This window comes from Citrus sinensis, chromosome 5 (assembly GCF_022201045.2).
Source record: "Citrus sinensis cultivar Valencia sweet orange chromosome 5, DVS_A1.0, whole genome shotgun sequence".
Lineage (NCBI taxonomy): Eukaryota > Viridiplantae > Streptophyta > Magnoliopsida > Sapindales > Rutaceae > Citrus > Citrus sinensis.
In genome coordinates this window covers 3,989,523-4,003,348 of record NC_068560.1, presented here as the reverse complement: position 1 = coordinate 4,003,348, position 13,826 = coordinate 3,989,523, and the positions used below count along the sequence as shown (strand labels likewise).

The 13,826-nt window shown below is 35.9% G+C and overlaps 1 protein-coding gene and 2 long non-coding RNA genes across 6 annotated transcripts in view; 1 reads left to right on the top strand and 2 right to left on the bottom strand.

Moving 5' to 3' along the window:
* LOC102622641 (KH domain-containing protein At1g09660/At1g09670) overlaps nt 1-13,826 on the top strand; it is a 95,879-nt gene that overhangs the window by 71,597 nt on the left and 10,456 nt on the right. The gene's annotated exons all lie outside the window — the stretch shown is intronic.
* Nucleotides 4,104-5,423, bottom strand: LOC127902545 (uncharacterized). 4 transcript variants are annotated; one of them, XR_008054910.1, is made up of 3 exons: nt 5,233-5,398; nt 4,570-5,119; nt 4,104-4,118 (listed from the first exon to the last, which is right to left on the bottom strand). It is a non-coding gene; the product is annotated as an uncharacterized LOC127902545 (long non-coding RNA). The 4 variants fall into 4 exon arrangements; XR_008054908.1 differs by lacking the exon at nt 4,104-4,118 and having other exon boundaries at nt 4,392-4,607; nt 4,817-5,119; nt 5,233-5,396; XR_008054909.1 differs by lacking the exon at nt 4,104-4,118 and having other exon boundaries at nt 4,392-5,119; nt 5,217-5,423.
* Nucleotides 10,721-13,804, bottom strand: LOC102615898 (uncharacterized). Its single transcript, XR_008054905.1, has 4 exons — nt 13,658-13,804; nt 12,791-13,370; nt 12,241-12,682; nt 10,721-11,727 (listed from the first exon to the last, which is right to left on the bottom strand). It is a non-coding gene; the product is annotated as an uncharacterized LOC102615898 (long non-coding RNA).

The following is a 13,826-nucleotide window of genomic DNA, read 5'->3' as shown; positions in this document are numbered from 1 at the left end:
AAACTCGTGTTGTGGTTTTTCTGGTAATTTTACATTAAAAAATATAAATAAGGGTAAAATTCTCTTTTAATGTCAAAGATGCCAAAATTAAATTTTAATATCCCCACAAGTCAATTGGAATTAGAAATTGGTGTTGTGGTTTTTTGGTAATTTTGTATTAAAAAATATAAATAAGGGCAAAGTTGTCTTTTTAACGTCAAAGATGTCAAAATTAATGGCAACAACAATATTTAACAAAAAGAGTGAGCCATGATAGCTGTTGAAGCAAGTGTGTATATAATAAAATTATGATGAAATATTTGGGTGCAGATGAAAAATGCTCCCTGATATTTTTAAAAGAGAATTGCATCGGTCCAAAGTAAATAATTATATGGCTATGGTACAAAGACTTGCTCAACTTGGAGAAGAAATCAATCGCATTGAGGACCAACTCTACGAACGCCAGAGGATCCTCTTTGCCCTTTGGCGACGCCTACCAAACGATCAACAAATAAGGAAAGCTGAGCTCCGGCTCCAAAATCTGCGAGCTGAACAACACTGGCTCATCCTTGAATTGACAAACTTTTTCCGTGGTGGCCCAAGAAATTAAAGAAGACAATTTGAGAAGAAATATGCGTGGAAGGGCTTCTAGGTGATCACACGGCATCATGTGATAACATGAGATCTTTCCCTCACGCTTTATTTCAAGTGAAAATGAAGGCACATGCTTAGTGTCCCTCGGAATCCTTCTTTGTCAATTAGGATATGATGTTGATTATGACAATGTATCATCTCAAAGACATGTTTACAAATATTTTTCATAACTTGATAGCTAATTTCTTGACTCTTGACTCATTTTGAAAACCCACGTAGAGACTCAACAGTTTGGTCGTTGCCACTTACACCACTAGCTGACCAATCAGCCACTGTTCAAGTACTATGAGTAATAATAAAATTACAAATTCTTATATAAACTGATCGAGTAAAATTTTATTAGTTATATTAAATACACCTTGGTCTACATGATTTATATTTTTATTATTTTATATTTCCATCAATTTATACTAATTAATTTAGATAAAATAAATTTATACAATAATTTGTTACTCTCCCATCACTCACATTACATATCAGAATTGTGCTATGTTAGCTTTCGATCAAGACTATAACGAGGGTAATTGGATCTGTTATAAAGATCGGTCACAGGAGCAAATGGTGCCAGATATGTCCCATTCACAGCAAAATAACAAATATATGCTTATTACATAGTTTACTGGTATTATAGAAATATATCCAAAAACAAAGAAAAATATTAAAATACCCTTTATTTAAAATCATATAGAAAAGTACTTAATTTTATACTCGACTCACCCAACTTCATACTGGACTAATGGCCCTATATGGTATTAAGATGATGCGACTTTTAAGTTATACCTGTTGTGAAAAAAAATTATAGATGTGAAATAAAAGTTGGTAACGTATTGCAGTTAGAATTTTTAGATAATAATTTTGACAAAAGGAGTAAGGGGCCAATTTGGTAATGTTGTAAATTTTAAAATAATTGATGTTAGATGTGCTATAGAAATAATCAATTGTAAAAAAATTAATTAAATGTTTACAAAAACTTATTTTTAAAAGTGTTGTGAGTTATAAAAACAATTGTATATGTTTGGTAAATCTTATTATTAAATTACTGTAAAATTATAAATATTAAATAAAATTTATTTACACATTTACAAACATAATATATTATTATGTTAATTACTAAGAAGATAATTGATCCTACGTACCCAATAAACACTGCTGTGATTGAAGAAAGGCAATATTGCTATTGCTGACTATTACCAATGGCCTTGATGGACCATTTCTTCACATCAAACTGAGGCACGAGAGGCATAAAGCCTGGGTGTAGGAAAGAAAGCTAATATATATATACACAAACACAATTTGGATGGACCTTGAAGATCATGCCGAGTTAATTAATCTCTTTGTCAATGAACAAGATTCACCTTAATGCCATAGGGGAGAGCAAATTATTAGGGTTTTTAAATCTTGAAGGGTACAGGACCACTAGTTTGAAGCTCACCTCGCTACCTGAAACAACCAAGTTAGTTAATCACTTTGGTGGAGTTGGATTATCTAATTGACTAATATCTCAAAGAAAAAGGTATGTTAATCATTAGAATTTACATCCACTTAACCTATAATTTTTTGTGCGCTGTTTTTGTTGGGGGGGGGGGGGGGAGAAGCGGAGTGCTTGTCAAATTTCTAAGTAATCCCACTGTTAAATTTTATTAGTACGCTACGAATACGATATATGTACTATGTAGCATGATAAGAGATTATAAAAAGGAATAGGGTTGTAGATGGGGCTATTGAGAGAGAATAAAGAGAGGGGAATTCAAAGTAATAAATAAGAGATACGCCATACTGTCCTTATCTGTATCAGTTTCGTTCTCATTCAACACAGAGGGTCAAGAAGCAAAAATGTACATAAGTTATATTCATATTATTTAATTAAAATTGTTATTTATCCAAATAAATAAATAAACTTGTTATTTGAAACTCGTTAAATTGGTCCCTTGAAGAAGGCGCTGTGGACTCCAGATTGATTGTACACCGTTTACGTAGAGAAGTGCATTAACTATTCTTTCCTTTTTACTTTATTTTATTTATTTATTTATTATTTTTTTGGGAAAAAAGTCGACTCATGAAAAGAAGAAGAAGAAGAATAGTAGAATACTTGTAATACCAGTTTTTATTACTTTTTACTTCTTTCTTTAATTTCTTTTAAAATTGTTTATTATCCTTTTTGTGCCTTGAGTCCAAAAATAAAGCGGTTTCGAAGCTATGACAATTTAACAACGCGTTACTAACGCTAGATCAAAAATGACAATGTTGTGGTCAGTTAGGGTGGACACGTAATAGGGATTATGATCTCTCATTCGGCGGTGTTAGTAAAATGTAACCAACCAGTGACTCGGTTGGTGAGAAGGGAGATAAGAGCAGCCAGAAGTATATAATTGTTTTAAATTATTTCAGATTATTGTGGAGTGTGACGTTGCGGGGACGCTCGTTGAGAGGATTGAAGTGTGTACGTGGCAATTCGAGGGAGACCTAATGACCTAAATGGACTATCATGCTCAAACCCTTCATGATCAACAAAACTTGGATTGCAACCTGTTATTTGTCAGATTAGGTATACGATGTAATATATACAACTTAATCCAGGTAATAACTAATCGTGCTACAAATGTCAATGACAAATAAAGCTCCTAGTTTTTTCAAAAACTGCCTAGGCAGTGCCCACCCCGCTACAAAACGCCTCATAGTCCAGGCAATTGCTTACGCTGTTGCCTGCCAAAGAACCATGAAGAGGACAAACTGCAAGGAGCCTTAGCCAGGTTGGCCAGGAAGGGCTTCAGTAGCTCAATTCATGTACTCTTAGCTGTGCATGTAAGAAGAAATGCTCTTCTGAATAAAGTACTGATACCAGATCTACTGTTGTTTCTTCAGAACTTGTTAGGAAAGGTTACTAGCAGGTAAGTCAGATGCATTTACATACTACTATAGGAAATTGAACATCTCCTTACATAATCGGTGCAACTTCTTATACAAACAAGTTCCCCTCCCGGCAATAGATAGACATCAATATTCAGATACTTAAGGGTGCTGAGTGTTAGAAACTTTACTTCCTCCCAACGTAAGCTCCTAGTTTAGACACATTAGGATTCCAAAATGATAGCTCAGATGACCCCGTAACAAACATGAGACTTCCGGGGGGCAATTTTATGACAGGAGGCTCTCTATGAAAACTCATCAACTTGCAACCTTGACAAGAAAAATAAACAAAACCAAACAATGTTTATATAATAACAATACCAACGTCAAAAGAATATAGTATTTGGATACAGAACTCATTATGCAAACTGGTGCTTAAGGTAAATGCTCAAATGTAGATTCAAAAGCATTGTTGGTTTGCTAGAAGACAATGAATGCTATGACTGGGGTCAATGTAAGGGAAATAACATCCCTTTGAATTCTAAGCATTCAAAAGGCATGAGAATCAAGGAATTTTGCTTATCATACCCCTTTCCCGCTCCGTACACTCCAAACATATCCACTACCATCATCAGAACCTTCCAAAATCGAGAAAGTAAAATTAGCACAAAGAGTGCAACAAACCAATTGTATCACATAAAACAAATGGGAGGTGCTTGGCCACACTAGGCTGCTTCCACATGTGTGGGTGCACTTGCTATTTTAGCATTTCATTGATTTATTTTTATTAATAAGCACAACCAGATGAAAATACGTACGCATTTGGATTTGCATGGATGGGAGTGGGTTTCAAACCAAGTCAATGAAGAAGAGAAAATGAATTTATTTCAAAGAATTCTGCGGAAACAAGCTTGATGCCCAACATTTCAAGTCGTGTATTTCAATATGCCAACAAGGTGGTAACAAATTTGAGAATTATGTACAGCACAAGTGCAAGAACTTTAATATAAAATATCAAAACAGCCAAAAGCAAACATTAACAAAATATCCAAGTCACTGTGCCCTACGAACTGAAAGGAGAAACTCTACCGGGCTGAAAGATGCCTCCAATGTGGAATTGCGAGAAACTGGCTTGGCATCATGAGTGGATAAATAAAAACAAGAGTAAACAGAAGCTCATTAACAGAGATTCCAGTGTATAGAGGGGTATATATGTACAATATGTTACAGTTGGGAGATGAAACCAGCTTCTTATACTTATTCAAGAGCCGTTTCTTAGTTAAAAGCACTTCCAAAGAGACAACATAAAATCCTAAGAAACAGAGGATCAACTTACGTGGCAGCAGAGACATCGTACGGTCGTATAGATTCATCACCACTAGCCGTCACCAAATAACTCGATGATTTATGAAAATCCAAGGAACTAATTCTCCCATTCCGTTAAAACACGAATCAATACAAAACGACACTGAATTAACAAACAGATACATTTAAAACGCAAATCAAGTATGTTCCTCAAACAGAAACTTATTAGAAGATTCTCTTACATAATCTCTAAAAGAAATGCCCACTTCCATACTCTGAAGAACTTCTTCAGAGAGTTCCAACGAGACCTTGTCTTCTCTCTCCGATTGTGACCCTAAAAGCCAGACAAAAGAAATAAAAACACAAACAAATAAATATATCACAGCAATTATGCCAAAAACGACAACGTTTCAAGTATAATTTCCACATACCAACCATTTTTTTTACCTTCAGATTAATTCAATTCCACTGCACTGAAAATAAATTTTCCGCGGAAACGGGAGGAAGTTGAGAATTTATTTATACTTATGTCAAACAGCATGATTTCCGGAATAAGGACGATAGTTTTCTTCTCGTCTCAAATGGGTGCCTAAACCCAGAAATGACTACGATACCCTTAAGCGTTATTCCTAAGCGATAGTTTTCTTGAATGACAACGTAAGTCTCGATTTTTTTTTTTGTTTTCTATTATGTGTTATTGTCAGAATATGATGATTTTTGTTTTGTACTTCATCATCTGGTAGTAATTTAATCTGCAAAATTTCAATTTTTGGCGCGCGCGCACCAAACAAAAAAATAATTTTGAAAGAATTTTATTTAAATTTTATATGTGTTCCTATTTGTGTTATGAATTGAATCTGATAAGAAATTGTGGGGATGCAAATATCACACGATGCCTACGTTCAGTCAAGTTTATTCTTGATTTGGTGAAATTCTGTAAATAGATTTATTATAGTTTTTATGATGTGTCAGGGTTCGCGCTCTTTGGATAATTGTGGAAGTATGGTGATTTCTATTTATTGTTGTGGGGAAACGACACCGACGTCTTTGCGTGGTTTCAGAAATGACCATATAGACTTGTATTAGGACAGTTATGCCTTTTGACTGTGGTGATTTCATCTTGGCATATTTATCAAAAAGGGTATTTTCCCTTTAACTACTCATCACACGAGCTTTAACCTTCCACCAGTGATCTGTTGAGGCCGAATGATGAGCAAAGGATAGCGTTTTTGCCTTATTCGTGCTTCAAGGTGAAGCAGATTATTGGTGGCAGGCTTCAGCTCGTCTGATATTGCAACCAATTACATGGAAAATGTTTGTGAATGGCTTGAAGCCTTGAGATATCATTCTGTTATCTCCGTGTGTTTTCATAAGCAAAATTGGGATGTTAATTGTTAGGAGTGTTGTCGTAGCAGGAAGTTGACATGCAACATTCCAGCAAGTTCGTCTGAGATCCCTTCCAGTCGCTGCAACCCAGACCCACCATCAAATCAGGTCAAATTACAAGATATACCTAACTTATGGATTAACTTTCATGTCTTTTAGTTTGAGATCTAGTGAGTACAATGCTCGTAATGCCCAATACCATATGGTTCAAGAGGATATGGGATATAAAGGTTCAAATTTTTGAGTTTAGCCGGTTGAAAATGCTGTAACATGCCTCTTAGCAAACTTTTGTGGTTTGTACAGAATGGATTAGATAATCCTCTTTTTTTTTTTTTTTGCCATTCAAAGAATTATTCATAGGGGACTGAAAATTGAGTCTCTGATGCAGTTTATCCCTGAACTGCTAAGACAATGTAGCTGAAGTAATTTGTCATAGTTCATATAGTATTTGCTATCACTTAAGTGGAAGAATAACTTTTGTATCTCTACTTTTTCTGGCGGCTTCAAACAGTCTCAACCATTTGGAATGTGACAAACTTTGAACTACTATATTAGTAAGAAGATTACTAACCCTCTGTATTCACACTGCTGTGATTGAAGAAAGGCTGATATAACTTTGGCCGACTGACTGACTCTTACCAATGGCCTTGACAAACCTTTTGTTCGCATCAAACTGGGGCATAAGAGGTGTGAAGGTGTAGGAGTGAAAGCTACAACATACACAAACAATATGGATGGACCTTGCCAATGCTGAGTTGATCTCTGCAAAATGAAGATTCACCCAAATAGATTGGGAATGCCATTCTGGAGCAACTTAGTGGGAACCAGGATGGAAATTTCACAGGGGTTGTGCATCTTGAAGGATACAAGACGACCGTGTTGAAGCTGACCTGGCTGCTTGAAATAAGCGAGTTAGTGGGGTTCGACTACCTAATCACAAAGAAAAAGGTATGTTGATTTTCAGATTTTTTGTTCCACTTATCTCCTTGCTATCATACAGAGTGCCATTCTGAATAGTGAACTTTTCATGTAATGTGAATTTGATTCTTAAAGCACCTGAATCTAGACAAGCTCGCTGCATGCTGAGCATAGAGTCTTGTGTCTCATGTGGGCTTTTTTCTTGAGTTCTTTGTGCCTGAAGATGCCAGTAGGCTGGTTCTTACCACTGACCAACTATCTTTTTATAGTTAGTCACAGCAATCACAAACATACCCCTTGGTCGGTTGAAGCAGTAAGATCTCTTGAGGTAGTACCTAATTGCCGTTTCCAAGTGTTTCACCCTAAATTTTTAAAACTTTTTGGTGGATTCATATACATTGAACTAGTCTTCTTTCTATATTACATGGATTAAATTTTGAAATTAGGGCAACCTATTGTTCAATCTGCCTTTCAAATTATTGACTTAATATTGCCAAAAAAAAAAAAACTTTTTCCCTCGTACAGAATTTTTCATTGTTGCAGGAAACTGGAGTCGCAGCTGACAGTGCTCAAGGGCAATCCTTAAATTAAATTTCATTGCAATCTTTAAAATTTAAATTATTTGAGAAAAAAAAATCTTGGCATAATATTGAACAATGCATTTACTTGTATAATATCAATAAAACAATGCATGTGAGGGAATAAAAAGAATAAGACGAAATTTGACGACAGTAATTAGGAATTAGCACTATTTCAAGCAAAGAAATCTGGACACTAATATATTTTCTCTGTTACTTTCCAAAATTACTGCATGTACATGAGATGATTGCTTGCTACTGTTGTACTGTATAAGGTGAAACATTTGAAGAAGCCCCCTTCTAAACTGGTAGTGTTGGTCGTTGTTGTCCTGCCGAGGAAGTGTCATTAGATTGAAACCTACTGCAAATATTGATACAAAATGGCTTCAAGGTTTCGTTATAGAGCTGACTGCAAAATGGCTTCAAGGTTTCGTTGTAGAGCTGACGACAAGCTTCTGCAAACAGCGCCCCATATTGATGCACAACAATGATAATGGACGAGCAAAGCCATGCAGTGTACAATATGATATGACCAATATCAGAGCGTGGAACAAATGTGGAGGCTAGGGAGACTGCAGAAACAGATCCGGAGACTCGTGCGACAAGGGCCCAAGATTGGGAAGAATTCTCTTGATGAGCTAAATGTGCATAACGATAAATGGCTGTGGTTATAAGAAAAGACCATATATTTGTTGTGTGTGTTTCAAGCAAGCGCTCATTTGTGCCTTGCATATTTGCTCCCACAATGCCGATGAGAGCTGGAATGAGATATCCAAACACGTTATGGTATGCGTTTGACATCGCGGACAAATAAATTTTGTTCCTGCAGAACCATTAAAATAATTAATCAACTTACATGCATTCCATCATATCCATTCCCTTAGAAAAACAGACACTTAAAAGATGATTATGTTTTATGCCCTGTTTAATATTAGTTTAATTTTTTTTAAGCCATAGTTATTGTGAAACAAAAAAAATTATCAAATACTTTTATAACCCATATCGAAAGATGGATTCGTTGGACTACGCCTGTTTGGCCTTGGGTTAAATTAAATACAGATGGTGCCAGGAAATCTTCGGGGATTGCAGGAGCTGGCGGACTAATCCGTGACTTCAGAGGTGTTTGGCAAGTAGGCTACAGTGCAAATTTAGGTGTTGGCTCGGTGACTTCAGCTGAGCTCTGGGGATTATTTCATGGACTATCTATCGCTTGGCAATATGGGTTCCGCAGAGTGTACGTGGAAGTAGACAGCATGTGTGTTATGAGGTTAATCTCCAATCCAAATCCTCCTATCAATGAGCATTTTACTCTCATTCAGGAAATCCAAGCACTCCTCCGGCGTGATTGGCTGACCAAAGTGGAGCATATCTATCGAGAAGCCAATGAAGCAGCTGATTTCCTGGTTTCGTACAGTTTTTCCTTTTCTTTGGGTTTACATTGTTTTCAATCTGTTCCTCCAAATATGCTTAGCATATTGACTAACGATATTTATGGGGTTGCACACTCCCGCTTAGTGTTGCCTTAGCTCTCTTATGAGCCCTTTAATGATAAAAAAAATATAATTAATCAACTTACGTGCATCCCATCAGATCCATTCCTTTAGAAAAACAGAAACTTAAAAGATGATTATGTATTTAGCCCCGTTTAAAATTAGTATAATTTTTTTAAGCCATAGTTATTGTGAAACAAAAAAATTATCAAATACTTTTATAGATCAATTCCTTGGGTGGGGGGGGGGGGGGAAGAAATTTAGAAGATTATGTTTTTTGCCGTGTTTAATATTAATGTAATTTTTTTAAGCCACAGTTATTGTAAAAAAAAAAGTTATCAAATACTTTTATTACTGTCATTTTTTAAACAATGATTACTAGCTTAATTTCCACTCAATTTTACAATTATTTGCTTTTGAAAATGAGCTCTGATTCTTAATTAATCTATCCAGGAAGTTACAAATTACGTGGGAGAAGAGATTGACAGAGCTATCAAAGGCCGTGTCGTCCAGAGCAATCGAAGAGTAGAAGAGATAAGAGAGGAAAAAAGAAGAAGAGGAGAGCTGCAGCAGCGAATGAGCAAAGGGACGTCAATTTATATAGGATGGATTCCCTTTGCTCATTGGCTGCGGCAGCTCACGTGGAGGGATCGTGGGGCGGGATGGAAGTAACTGTGGTTGACTGGAGTTATGTGAGGGGTGGAAGTACCTTTGAAAGGTTGATTAACAAGAAAAAGGTATGTTAATGAAAAGTCCAACCTTAACTCAACCACAGTTACTTCCATCCCGCCCCACGATCCCTCCACGTGTCCCCCCTCAACGGTCCAGGGCTGCAGCAGCCAATGAGCAAAGGGAATCCATCCTATATAAATTGAGGTCAGTTCATCTCTCATATACCAACAGGACTTCAGATCTTTTAGGATCGTGCTTGTCTCCTCATACTTGCGGCTGTCTCTCTGTTAAGGTTTCATTTCGATTTTGATTTGGAGTTGCTTTTTCCTTTATTTTTCAAGAAGATTTGTTTCAATTTAAGGTTGGGTTTGAAATTGAAATGTTGGTTGTTAATTTGGTGATGTGTTGAGTTTTGCAGGTAATGATTGCTCTGATCAATCTATACAAAATGGCTGACGGGAAAAGAAAGTCAACCCATCAATCTTCACCGTCTCCCTTCTCTCTCTGAACTGAGCCACAACGTGTATTTAAAAATAAAACTTTACCCTATATATATACAGACAATGTTCAAAAGAAAACAAAAAAAAATCCCAAATTTCCTTTTTAAATTCTTACCAATCAATATGCACTGAAAATAATTTGTTTTCTTCTTCAAGTCTTTGTCAAGATTTTATAAGGCTTGGAAAGCTGATAGAAACCCATTGCATCTTGAAAATAAGAGAAAAGCCAAAGTCAAATATAATATTTGGGTTTGAAAGAAAGTCGAACTCAAGAAGAGTTTGATACAATATAATAGTTAGAACCAGATTGTTTGAAACAGTAAAGAAATGTTGTGTGTGCACTGAATATATATATATATATATATTTTCTAAAGGAATGGATCGATAAAAGTATTTGATAATTTTTTTTTTCACAATAACTTGAAAAAATTAAACTAATATTAAATGGGACTAAACACATAATGATCTCTTAAATTCTTGTTTTTCTAAAGGAATGGATCTAATACTTTCCTTAATATAGTATTTTAATGGTTCCGCAGGAACAAAATTTATTTGTCCGCGATGTCAAACGCATACCATAACGTGTTTGGATATCTCATTCCAGCTCTCATCGGCATCGTGGGAGCAAATATGCACGGCACAACTGAGCGCTTGCTTGAAACACACGCGACAAATATATGGTCTTTTCTCATAGCCACGGCCATTTATTGTTATGCATATTTAGCTCATCAAGAGAATTCTTCCCAATCTTGGGCCCTTGTAGCAGTTGTCTCTGGATCTGTTTCTGCAGTCTCCTTGATCTCCACATTTGTTCCTCGCTCTGATATTGGTCATATCATACTGTACACTGCGTGGCTTTGCTCGTCCATTATCATTGTTGTGCATCAATATGGGGCGCTGTTTACAGAAGCTTGTCGTCAGCTCTACAATGAAACCTTGAAGCCATTTTGCAGTCAGCTCTATAACGAAACCTTGAAGCCATTTTGTATCAATATTTGCAGTAGGTTTCAATCTAATGACACTTCCTCGGCAGGACAACAACGACCAACACTACCAGTTTAGAAGGGGGCTTCTTCAAATGTTTCACCTTATACAGTACAACAGTAGCAAGCAATCATCTCATGTACATGCAGTAATTTTGGAAAGTAACAGAGAAAACATATTAGTGTCCAGATTTCTTTGCTTGAAATAGTGCTAATTCCTAATTATTGTCGTCAAATTTCGTCTTATTCTTTTTATTCCCTCACATGCATTGTTTTATTGATATTATACAAGTAAATGCATTGTTCAATATTATGCCAAGATTTTTTTTTTCTCAAATAATTTAAAGTTTAAAGATTGCAATGAAATTTAATTTAAGGATTGCCCTTGAGCACTGTCAGCTGCGACTCCAGTTTCCTGCAACAATGAAAAATTCTGTAATCGGTAAAAAGTTCTTTTTTGGCAATATTAAGTCAATAATTTGAAAGGCAGATTTAACAACAGGTTGGCCTAGTTTCAAAATTTAATCCATGTAATATAGAAAGAAGACTAGTTCAATGTACATGAATCCACCAAAACGTTATTAAAAATTTAGGGTTAAACACTTGGAAATGGCAATTAGGTACTGCCTCAAGAGATTTTACTGCTTGAACCAACCAAGGGGGTATGTTTGCAATTGCTATGACTAAGTATAAATAGATGGTTGGTCGGTGGTAAGAACCAGCCTTCTAGCATCTTTGGGCATAAAGAACTCAAGAAAAAAACCCACATGAGACACAAGACCCAATGCTCAGCATGCAGCAAGCTTATCTAGATTCAGGTGCTTTATGGATCAAATTCACATTACATGAAAAGTTTACTATTCAGAATGGCACTCTGTATGACAGCAAAGAGATAAGTGGAAGAAAAAAAATCTGAAAATCAACATACCTTTTTCTTTGTGATTAGGTAGTCGAACCCCACTAACTCGATTATTTCAAGCAGCCAGGTCAGCTTCAACACGGTCGTCTTGTATCCTTCAAGATGCACAACCCCTGTGAAATTTCCATCCTGGTTCCTACTAATTTGCTCCACAATTGCATTCCCAATCTATTTATGTGAATCTTATTTCCAGAGATCAACTCGGCATTGGCAAGGTCCATCCATATTGTTTTTGCATATGTTGTAGCTTTCACTCCTACACCTTTACACCTCTTATGCCTCAGTTTGATGCGAACAAAAGGTTTGTCAAGGCCATTGGTAAGAGTCAGTCAGTCAGCAATAGTAATATCCGCCTTTCTTCAATCACAGCAGCGAGTATAGGGCATGCAGGATTAGTAATCTTCTTATTAATATAGTAGTTCAAAGTTTGTCACATTCCAAATGGTTGAGACTGTTTGAAGCCACCAGAAAAAGTAAATATACAAAAGTCAGTCTTCCACTTAAGTGATAGCAAATACTATATGAAATATGAAAAATTACTTCAGCTACATTGTCTTACCAGTTCAAGGATAAACTGCATCAGAGATTCAATTTTCAGTCTCCTACGAATAATTCTTTGGAGGGCCAAAAAAAGAGGATTATCTAATCCATTATGTACAAACCACAGAGGCATATTACACCATTTTCAACCAGTTAAACTCATAAATTTGAACCTTTATGCTCTCATATCCTCTTGAACCATATGGTATTGGGCATTACGAGCATTGTACTCACTAGATCTCAAACTAAAAGACACGAAAGTTAATCCATAAGTTAGGTATATCTTGTAATTTGACCTGATTTGATGGTGGGATCTGGGCTGCAACAACTGGACGGGATCTCAAAGGGACTTGTTGGAATCTTGCATGTTCAACTTGATCACTGGTGGAAGGTTAAAGCTCGTGTGATGAGTAGTTGAAAGGGAAAATACCCATTTTGATAAATATGCCAAGATGAAATCACTACAGTCAAAGGGTATAATTATCCTAATACAAGTCTATGTGATCATTTCTAAAACCACGCAAAGAAATCCGTGTCCTTTCCCCACAACAATAAATAGAAATCACCATACTTCCATGATTATCCAAAGAGCGCGAACCCTGACACATCATAAAAACTATTATAAATCTATTTACACAATTTCAACAAATCAAGAATAAACTTGACTGAACGGAGGCATCGTGTGATATTTGCATCCCCACAATTTCTTATCAGATTCGATTCATAAAACAAATAGGAACACATATAAAATTCAAATAAAATTCTTTCAAATTTTTTTTTTGGTGCGCGCGCGTCAAAAATTGGAATTTTGCAGATTAAATTACTACTAGATGATGAATAAAAAAAGGCATAATAGAAAGAAAGAAAAAAAAAACTCGAGACTTACGTTGTCATTCAAAGCTTTGATCCAATTTGAGCGTTTTCCTTAATCACTCTTATTAGCGTTTTCTTCGTGAAGTTTGACTTTATATGCATCAGAAAGTAGGTCAGTAATTATTAAATGATCAAAATACCCTTGACATTTAGGCGTACAGGAGCTGAAGCCTAAGGGTATC